Source organism: Elephas maximus, chromosome 7 (assembly GCF_024166365.1).
Source record: "Elephas maximus indicus isolate mEleMax1 chromosome 7, mEleMax1 primary haplotype, whole genome shotgun sequence".
NCBI classification, from domain to species: domain Eukaryota; kingdom Metazoa; phylum Chordata; class Mammalia; order Proboscidea; family Elephantidae; genus Elephas; species Elephas maximus.
In genome coordinates this window covers 46,289,127-46,298,983 of record NC_064825.1, presented here as the reverse complement: position 1 = coordinate 46,298,983, position 9,857 = coordinate 46,289,127, and positions in this window count along the sequence as shown.

Here is a 9,857-nt window from a genome sequence, read left to right as displayed (position 1 = left end):
GCCCGCTGCGTGCCTAGTTGTGCTTGCGGCGCGTGGGCCCCACGTAGCGCCCATCTCAAATTTTCGCAGCAACCGGCAAGGAAAGTCAACACGTCCCATTTTACAGAAGTGGAAGCTGAGGAACCCTGGACTAGATCTCAGTCTGCAGCCGGGACATTCCTGGGTTTTCCCCTTTCATGGTGATTACTATAGGCGTCAGTCTCCTCATTTGCCCAAAGCAAGCTGGGGGTCCTGAGAGTTGCGTTAATGTCCAGGTCCCGGCCCTTCGCCGGGCCATCTGTCCAGGCCTCTAGTTCCAGTTTTGCAAAAGCAATGAATGATTCTGCACTCCCAGCCGAGAAAGGAGGCGGGAGACCTCTGCACCTCCAAGCGCGCGGTAAACCATAGGCCCCAAGCGCGGGGGAGGGGGACGTTACAGCCCCTGGGGTGACTTACGGGGTTGGGGAGTTGTCTAGGCACCTGGGCTCCTCCTACGCCAGCCCAGCCGAGGACTGGGTTTCAAAAAAGCTCAAGGAAACTGGGAGAAGCCTTTCCACACGGTGAAGACCCGGCGGCCTGGGGCCGGGGCTATGCCTCAAGGGCCACTTTCCTGGGAATGACTGGGTAGGTGCCCCTCCCCCCACTCTCAGTTGACCTCCAGGGCTGACCAGACCCCGGATGATTTCTGTCTAGTCAGGTGCTGTGCTCTCATTGGCTTCTATCTCACCCCTTCCTAGGGACTCCAATTGCAGAATGTTCTCAAGGAAAATCTAGTTTATCAATAGATGGGGAACTGGAGAGTTAGTGGTGAGGTCCTAAAAAATGCCCGATGCTCTTTTCTCCATTCTTTGCCCATACCTATGAAGGGGTACCCAAAGGCTGCCCCGCACCTGATCACAGGTACCTCCACACATGTAGGCCTACAGTGCCCACACCAGGCTCCCAGCCGTACAAGTACTTCCCCCCATGGACACACACACATGGACACCCAGCCCCTGTTGCACAGGGGGCTAGGACATTTCACCCCACAAATGCCCACAAACACACTCAGGAAATGCTTGCACATGCCATCTGCTCACGCTCAGTAACATATATGTGTGAAATGGCCATACACCTGTCATCAAGATAAGACACAACACACAGATTGCCCCCAACCAGTTTATGCGCAAACACGTGTTTCCAGGCACACCGCGAGAACACATAGCTCCCAAGTGTACACCATATGTACATGTACTTCTACACATAGTCACAGGAACATTCTTGCGAACACATGCTGGGACACCCCCATCTTCTCTCCTAGAGCATTGGGACCCATCCCATTATAAATGCTGACAGCAAACAGTGGGCTTCCGGTGGGGTTCTCAGAAGCAGGGCGCCAGGGTGCTCCACTCAAGAGGCTGGGAACAAAGAGTGCCCTTAGCTCCTCACCCCAAGGCACCCAGACTACCTTGGTCAGAGCCATTCCAGAGGGGGCCTGCCTAATGAGGAGCTACTCCGTCTCTGGGCCACAGGCACCGTCTGCTTGTTGAGAAGCTACATCAGTCTCCCGGAAACATTTGCCTATACCGTCCTTCAGCCAGAAACCTACTTCTGGTTGGAGTAGAAAGGAAAGCAGTTTGGAGTCACACAGACGTGGCATCTAATATTGATTGTGCCCAATCTTCTTTTTTTTAACAGACTATTTTTAGAGCAGTTTTAGGTTTATTTGCAGGGAAATTGTGCAGAAAGTACAGTTCCTATATACCCTTCCCTCCCCCATACTATTTCTCCTATTACAAACATCTTTCATTCAGGTAGTAAGTACCTTTGTTACAAGTGATGGACCAATATTGATACATTGTTGTTAGCTAAAGTCCAGAGTTTACATTAGGGGCCACTCTTTGTGCTGCACAGCCCTATGGGTTTGACAAATACATAATATCATGCACCACCATTACGTTGTCACACAGAATAGTTTCATCGCCCTAAAATGCCCTGTGGGCCACCTATTCATCCCTACGCCCTCCCCCTGCACCCCTGGCCCAATTTTATTTTTAGCTGTGTGATCTTGAGTTAGTCATTTCAATTCCCCAAGCCTTAGTTTTTTCAGGGTAAAATAGAATCTTCTACATTTTCCAAGGTCAGGTTAGCATCCTCATTTCACAAATGTGGAAGCTGAGGCTGAAAAGTGAGGTGCTGACAAGTGTGGAAGCACGTATTTGAACGTAGATCTCTGATTTGGAGTCTGCTATAGCTGGTGCCCCCTCTGAACAGATGGGAAGAGAATAGTCACTTTCCTGTAGTCTCATAGCAAGTTAGAGGGATGCCAGGAGAAGGTCCCAAAGCTCCTAAAGCCCAGCCCTGGGCCCCCCTGGCCCTTCCTAGCTACTCAGCTTTGCCCTGCCCTGGATCAAGACCCAAGTTATCAGCCAGGGCTGGAAATCCCACCCTGGGGTGGCAGCTTGAGGGGTGGGGGCTATGAGAAAGTGCTGGCAAGACGTTGGACTAGGAGTCAAGGAGATCTGGAGCAAGGGTCTGCCCCTCTCTGCGCCTCAGTCTCCCCATTTGCATAATGGGGAGTGCTTTACCAGCTGAGACATTCTAGGATTCTCTGAGGCACTTGTGAGAGGAATATTCTTTTTTCATCTTTTGAACCAGCTGGTCTTCCCTTTCCCTTTTCCTCCCTCCCTCTCTCCCTCTGTCCAGTCCTCCTCAAGGGCCACGGTGTGTCGGGTTCCTGCTGGTCTGTGGTGGGATTGTGTTGTTTTATTCCTAGCAGGGCGGAGAGGGCTTGCTTCTGGCTGAGGTTGCTGCTGTGGAGGTTAATATATTTTCCTTCCCCTCTATCAGCCCCAGTGATTCTGGTTATCTGATCGCCCAGACGTGCTGGGGGGCTTCCTGTCAGCCTACCTCTAAGCCCCTGCCTGACCACCATTGGCCAAGAGCACACACATTCCCCCCATACCCCTGCACACACCCTGCCCAGAAGGGCACCCAGGCTGAAAGGACATGGGAGGAGGGGGAAGTCACACTTCCTTTCTCCATGCTGACCTCTACTGACCCCTCCACCCACCTCGGCTTCCCTCCCTTGGGGCCAAAGCCTTGGTGGGTGAGATTGCTCTGGTTATAGTCTTTAATCTGGTTCCTAATTGCTGTGTGATTATTATCTTGCCCTCTCTGAGCCCTAGCCACTCCATCTGTAGGCGAGGGAGTCGAACCAGTTAATCTTCGAGGTGTTTTTTCAGCTCTAGAACCCCGGTCTTGGTCTTAGGTCTCCTGACTCTTACCTGTGTCATGGAATACACCAAGAATTGGGAGGAGGGAAGCCCACAAATGCTCTCTCTCCTCTTTCTCCCCTCCCCCCACTCTAGGCCACTGGGCAGGTGCTGGCTTCCCAGAACCATTTCTTGTGATCTCTCATCCTGGTCCCGAACAAGCCTGGGAGAGAGCAGGGCAGAGACCCTCACCACCATTTTGCAGGTGGAAAGTGAGACAATGACCCACCAGCATTTATGTATTTCTTTATAGCATCTATGTTTGTTGTTGTTAGGTGCCATTGAGTTGATTTCGACTCATAGTGAGTCCATGTGAAAGAGTAGAACTGCCCCATGAGGTTTTCTAGGCTATAATCCTTCAGGGAGCAGATTACCAGGTCTTTCTCGCATGGAGCCCCTGGGTAGGGTCAAACCCTTGGGTTAGCCAAACCAAACCAAACCCGTTGCCGTCAAGTCAATTCCAACTCATACCGACCCTACAGGACAGAATAGAACTGCCCCATAGGATTTCCAAGAATGGATGGTAGATTTGAACTGCCAACTTTTGGTTAGCAGTTGTAGCTCTTAATCACTGCACCACCAGGGCTCAAATACTTAACCATCTTAGCACCAGGACTCCTTAAAGAGTGCTTTTTAAAAAGGCCCTCCTGGGAAGGCTAATGAACAGGGGTTTGGGCAGAGTAACCCAGCCTAGATGCCTCCTCCCTTGGGGTTGGGTATGCCCTGTGATGACCAGATGAGATTTTTTGGGCAAAGGGTGGGATCAATATCAGCAGACATGTCATCAGAGCACATAGCACCTTGCCCTGGCTCAGATCCAACTCCTTCACTTACCCACTGTGTGGCCTTGGGCAAGTCACTGAGTCTCTGTGATTCTTGGTTTTACTCTCTGTAAAATGGGAATACAACTATGCCACTCCCTCTCAAGCTTATTGGGAGATAATAAGAAAAGAAGTGGTTTTGGTTGACCAAGCACCTACTATATGCTAGGCAGTTTCTGTGCCTGTGGGTGAGATGAACAAACTGAGCCTTGGACCTGTTCAGGGTTTACAAAGGATCATGCAGTCAGTAAGCAGTAGAGCCCGAGCCTCTGCCCAGGCAGGGGGTGTGTTCTCTTCCTCAGTTACCCTCGGGGGAGGTGTTGTTATTTTAGAAATCTTGGGGAGCAGGCTTGAGGGAGCCAGGGTCAGTCAAGAGATTTCTTTCACTGGTGCACATGACAAAACACCACCTGTATGTCTAGTGAGGTCATCACTCCTGAAAGGCTGCCTTCAACTCATGACTGTTTAATCATGGTGGTACCTGCTCAGAAGACAATGTTTGTGTTTCTCAGGCCTCTTTCAGCTCCAAGAGAGAAACCTAACTGCAATTAGCTTAACCACAAAAAAACCCAACTGGCTCAGGAAGCTGGAGGAGAAATTGGGGTGGCTATGACCCGACGGAAGAACCGTATTCAGCAGGGCTTGAGGCTGGCCCTGGGGACCTAGTGCCCCCGGAATCTGCTGTCTGAGGCTCATTTCTACTTCTTGCTGCTCTCTTAGAATCCACATGGGGAAGCTCTGGGATGTGGCACCAACTGTCCAAGTTAGGAATTTCCACAAATGAGAGTGTCCCTGTCCTTGGCTCTCTGTATCAGTCCCAGGGAAGGCAGCATATTGGCCCTGCAGAAGCCAAGTGCCCTCCCTTTGATCAGGGCAGCATCTGTCACCAGAAGAGCAGGAATGGGAAGCAATGGGCCACTGGGACATTTGTGTCTGGAGTTGGCAGTTTCTTCTATGGTTGGGCTTCCACTTCCCTGGTACACATAAAAGTCAGTGTTTCTGCACCTGGGGGTGAGAGGGGAGGCTGAGGAGGATAGAGAATAAAGACATAGAATAATAAGGCTGCCTTTCCTCCTAGGAAACCCTGGTGGCTAGGGGTTAAGAGCTACAACTGCTAACCAAAAGGTCAGCAGTTTGAATCTACCAGGCAGGTGCTCCTTGGAAACTCTATGGGGCACTTCTACTCTGTCCTATAGGGTCGCTATGAGTCAGAATCGGCTCGATGGCAATGGGTTTGGTTTTTGGTTTTTACTATGGGACAGCTCTGCCTGGGGCAAGAGCTGATATCTAGGACTCCTCCAATGGCCCTGGGTCTCTTGCTGGAGTTTCCTCTTCTATACAACAGCTGTGGGTATGTCATGATATACTGTGCTCTTGAGTCAGTTCCAACTCATGGTGACCCCATGTGTGTCAGAGTAGAACTGTGGTCCACAGGGTTTTCAATGGCTGGTTTTTTGAGAAGTAGATCACCAGGCGTTCCTCCCGAGGTGCCTCTGGGTAGACTCTGACCTCCAATCTCATTAACCATCACATAGTTTGGAGTTTCAACACTGAGCCCACCTTTGTGTGGCCTTGGAAAAGTTACTTCCTATCTCTGTGGCTCAGTTTTCTTATCTGGAAAATAGGAGTAGTGAAATTTACCCCCTAGGGTTGCTGTGGGAATTAAAGAGGGGATGATGTATGTAAAATGCTCAGGACATAATTGTAATCGGTCGTTGATAAAAGTTAGTTCCTTTTCTGCCAGGTACATAAACAGTTCCAGATGGAGAACTCATTCACACTTAGCAGTTGTGTCTGTATATATAATGTGGAGGCAGGGGAGGGACAGTCAGGTGGCTGGCAGGGGAAACAGCTACAACAAAGATAAGAGTGACAAGTTTGCTTTCAGGGAAAGGTAACTGGGTGACTTCGTGCCAGTGGCATGAAGGGCAACAGGAGGGAAAGTGGCTGGAGAGGACAGGCCCATGTCAAGGAGGGCCTCAAATGCTGAGCTAAGGAGCTGGGGTCTGCCAAGGGAGCCATGGAGGAGGTCTGAACAGGGGAGAGGCAAGGTCAGGTGTGAGTGTCAGGTCTAAGGTTGGGCCTGGAGGGAGGTAGGGTGAGAGGGAGTTCCTGGGAGGCCTGAGAGGGGAAGGTTGGTGGAGGAGCAGGAGTGGCTTGGGCCACCCGAGTCACCCCATCATGGGGGGGGAGAGCCTGGCCACTCCTGCCCTGGTTGAGGCCAGCAGCTGAGCTGCCATTGTAGACACACTCTTCCTGGGCAGCAGGGGTCCCCAACCCTCTGAACTAGTAACCTCTACTTTGTATCTTTGGGGCCAGGCCCTGTTGGGAAGAGCATCTTTTCTGGCTCTTTCAATCTAGCAAAAAGCTGTGAAAGAGGCCAGAGGAGAAGACCTGGGCCAGACCTGCAGCTGGAGGGATGCAGGGTAGACCAGATGGGGGACTTACCTTTGTATGCATGCCCATTTCTCTGACACGGATTCAGAGGAGTCCCTCTAAAGTTTGGCTTGCTCATTTTATTGACCATCCTGGGCCCTTGAGGCGAGCTTTACAACTTTCTAAGCCCTGCCACAGTTACTGTCTCCTTGGAGCCTTGCAGCTACTCTGGGAGAGAGGTCACCCTGGGCACAGGCGATTAGCCCTATTTTTAAGATGAGGAGATCTAGGCCCAGAGAGGGGAAGTGACTTGCCCAAAGCCACACAGCAAGTGAGTGGCTGAGCTGGACTGGAACCCAGGCCTCCCTCCTTCCTCTGCCACCCTCACCTCTTTCCATGGCACTAAGGGGCAGAGGTAAGATGTTGTCACTTACCTGCTCTGGTGAAGAGTGAGAAGAGCCAGAGAGAGGTTGACAGCTGTCAGCAGACAATACTTAACCCAAACTGACAATTTAATTGTGAAAATGTGGAAGAGGTAAAGTTATATGTAAGGAAATCCAGCCGGTGTGGGCCCCTGGGGAGCGTGGGCCAGCACCCCAGTTGCCAGGGAAACAGGAGAGGGTTGGGGATGATGTCACTGCACTCTGAGGCTGAGGTATGGGGGATGGGCCATCCCCTTGGGGACTGGATGAGACTGTGGGCCAGGCCATAGGCTGTCAGCTTCACGCTTAACCCCTTCCCTGCACAGATGAGGCAAAACAGAAGTGCTCCAGAGGGGGGCAGTGACTTGTCTACGGTGGCACAGTGAGTCAGTGAGTGAGTTTCCCTTGTTCAGGCCACCACGTCTATTTTATCCAGCCAGGTTACAGATGCCTGGAGGACAGGGCTTGATCAGAGTCACCTGTGAGTCGCCTGTGCCCAGCATCAAAAAATGCAAATCCAATCCTTTGTCGTTGGGTCAATTCCAACTCGTAGCAACACTATAGGACAGAGTAGAACTGCCTCACAGGGTTTCTGAAAATATAAACTCTTATGGAAGCAAACTGCCACATCTTTCTCCCATGGAGCAGCTTGTGGGTTCGGACCTCTGACCCCTCAGTCGGCAGCCAAGTGCTTAACTACTGGGCCATCAGAGTTCCTTTTGCCCAGCATGGGACCTTGTGAAGAGGTCCAGTAAGGGCCGCTTGATCCCTTTACAAAATGGGGAGTGTAAACTGCTTTGGGAGGTGACGCTTGTTGAATTCATAGTGGCCTTTGATGATGAGTCCTGAGAAACCACCCAGAGCAACTCTTTGTTTCAGAGAACACTGAGCTCAGAAACGGCAATTCCCCAGGCCGAGGTCCCCCAACAGGTTGGGGCAAAACTGGGCTGACCCTGAGTCCAGAGCTTTGTCCTGGGCATGGTAGTCAGCCCTTCCTCCCAAAGGGACAGTGCCCTCTCATGCCCCACAAATAATACTTTATATGACATATATAGCATATATAGAGAGAGGGAGGCGTGTCTCCCTGTCACTCATTGCCATCCCTCTCAGCCCTGGTTCAGGAATCTGGGCCTTGGGAAGCCCCCATTAACTGAAGCATTTTCTCAGAATCCCCAGCTCCTGACTTGAGGCTGAGCTTCAACCCACTCAAAGCATCAATAACAAAGATAATAATCACCCTTAGTACAGCCCCTACTATGTGTCAGGGTCTGGGTCATCACCTTGTGTTCCTTATCTCAGATATTTACAACTCTAGTGGCTGGGTGTGATTGTTCTCACTTTGCAGCCCAGAAGACTCAGACTCAGGGAGATCACTTGCTCACCTGCACACGGCCAGCAAGTGAAAGAGATGGGACTTAAACTCCAGGTCATTCGGCATCCAAACACCCTGACTGCTTCTTCCCTGGCTAGTAGACAGTCCCCACAGTGGCCTGAGCCCCTATGGGAGGCAGCAATTAAGTTTTTGCCTGCTCAACCTTCTTTCCACTTCTGATGATGAACGTGCCTCTCCCCTTCCCTGGGAAACACAACACGTGCACACTCACTTTCTGAGGTTCTGGTGGGGCTGCTGGTCCCAGAGCCCAGTACCCTGCTAAAAGGCCTGGTCTTTTAGAGAACTCCACCTTCCTAGCCCACCACAAGTCTGTTAGTTCACAGAAGCGTCAAAAAAAGATGGAAGGAATACAGAGAATCACTGTACCAAAAAGAATTGGTCGACATTCAACCATTTCAGAAAGTAGCATATGATCAAGAACAGATGGTATTAAAGGAAGAAGTCCAAGCTACACTGAAGGCACTGGCGAAAAACAAGGCTCCAGGAATTGACAGAACACCAATTGAGATGTTTCAACAAATGGATGCAACAGTGGAAGCATTCACTTGTCTATGCCAAGAAATTTGGAAGAGAGCTACCTGGCCAACTGACTGGGAGAGATCCATATACGTGCCCATTCCAAGGAAAAGTGATCCAACAGAATGTGGAAACTATCAAACATTATCATTAATATCACACACAAGTAAAGTTTTGCTGAAGATCATTCAAAAGCGGCTGCAGCAGTACATTGACGCGGAACTGCCAGAAATTCAAGCTGACTCAGAAGAGGACGTGGAACCAGGGATGTCATTGCTGATGTTAGATGGATCCTGGCTGAAAGCAGAGAATACCAGAAAGATGTTTACCTGTGTTTTATTGACTATGCAAAGGCATTTGACTATGTGGATCATAACAAACTGTGGATAAGAATGGGAATTCCAGAACACTTCATCGTGCTCATGTGGAACCTCTACATAGACCGAGAGGCAGGCTTGTGATTGGGGCACTGCTGACTATCACTTCTGCAAGATGCAGAGTCTTGTGCTGTTGTTACCAGAGGTACAAGATTAATAAGAGTTCCTGTCCTCCAGGAACTGGTCATCTGGGTAGAGTAGGAGGACAGAACGGCAACTGGGTTCTAGTCCCTGCACAGCCTCAAACTTGCTATGTGACCTTTCCCTTCTTCAGGCTAAAATTTCTCCTTCTTTAACATGGTGTGTGTGGTGGGAGGGTGACTTAGGGTCCGTGCTCAGCAAAATCCCCTCCAGATCTACACAATTGCCTTTTTCTTTTTAATTGATACATAATTCACATACCATACATTCACCCTTTTAAAGTATTCAGTGGTTTTTAGTATATGCACAACCATCATCATCACTTTCTAATTCCAGAACATTTTCATCACACCCCAAAGAAACCCCATATCCATTAGCAGCTACCCCCATTGCTCCCTGCCTCTCAGCCCGTCATAACCACTACCCTACTTTCTGTCTCTATGGATTTGCCTCTTGTGTGTATTTCATATTAATGGAACCATACAATATGCATCCTTTTGTGACCGGTTTCTTGCCACTCAGCATGTTTTCGAAGTCCATCCATTTTGTTGCATGTATTGGCATTTCATTCTTTTGTG